This window comes from Nematolebias whitei, chromosome 1, assembly GCF_014905685.2.
Source record: "Nematolebias whitei isolate Nwh7 chromosome 1, NemWhi1, whole genome shotgun sequence".
NCBI classification, from domain to species: domain Eukaryota; kingdom Metazoa; phylum Chordata; class Actinopteri; order Cyprinodontiformes; family Rivulidae; genus Nematolebias; species Nematolebias whitei.
This window is the reverse complement of record NC_056498.1, coordinates 18312636-18313407: the sequence shown is the minus strand read 5'-3', so window position 1 is coordinate 18313407 and position 772 is coordinate 18312636. Positions and strand designations below refer to the sequence as shown.

The 772-nt window shown below is 41.7% G+C and overlaps 1 protein-coding gene across 1 annotated transcript in view; it reads right to left on the bottom strand.

Moving 5' to 3' along the window:
* LOC119420856 (chymotrypsin-like protease CTRL-1) overlaps positions 1 to 772 on the bottom strand; it is a 16186-nt gene that overhangs the window by 2244 nt on the left and 13170 nt on the right. The gene's annotated exons all lie outside the window — the stretch shown is intronic.

Below are 772 nucleotides of genomic sequence, written 5' to 3'. Positions count from 1 at the left end.
TTAGATAAAGATATATATATATACATACACACAAAGGCATTTTAAACCCCATATTCTTGCAATATTCTAAGCAATGTTTCTAAACTCTAAACGCTCTAAAAGAGCACAGAATGTCATGATTTCAATTCCCTGCCTCCTCTGCTCTTTGCCACCTGCAAGCGTTCTTGGCCACACCCACTTCTCCGCTCTGCACGGAGATCAGCTGATCAGCTGCAGGAGGAAGCTCATCATGCAGTATGGGCTGCACAAAGGTGCAGCAGGTGCTAAATCATTTAAAATAATCTATTTTAAATAAAAATTCCATTCCAATGGCGCGGCTCATCCATCAATCAGCCAATTGTGTGTCATGTCCAATCTTATTTTGAAAAACCGCGATAGAGCCAGTCTGTGATAAACAAAGCGCGGAATAGCAAGGAACTACTGTATATCACTTTTTTTTTCATCAACTCATTAGTATCTTGGTCTCCTATGGTGGTGGGGTATTTTTCACAGAATTATCATCTCCACAGCTGTCTGACATATTTTCTGGGGGCTAGCTGAGTGTGAGCTCTGTTGGACTGAACCATTTCAAAGCTGAGTGATAGGTGAGGGTAGAGGGGTTTATAATGTAGCAAATATTTTTAGTTATGTAGGTTTAGTTTATGAGCAAATCTATGTTTGTGCCCCCCCTTTTTAACGAATGAGTGTGCTTCACTCGCTCCGTTGTTCAGGAGGTTGGGTATACAAACGCTCCGTTGTTCAGGAGGTTGGGTATACGAACGCTCCGTTGTTC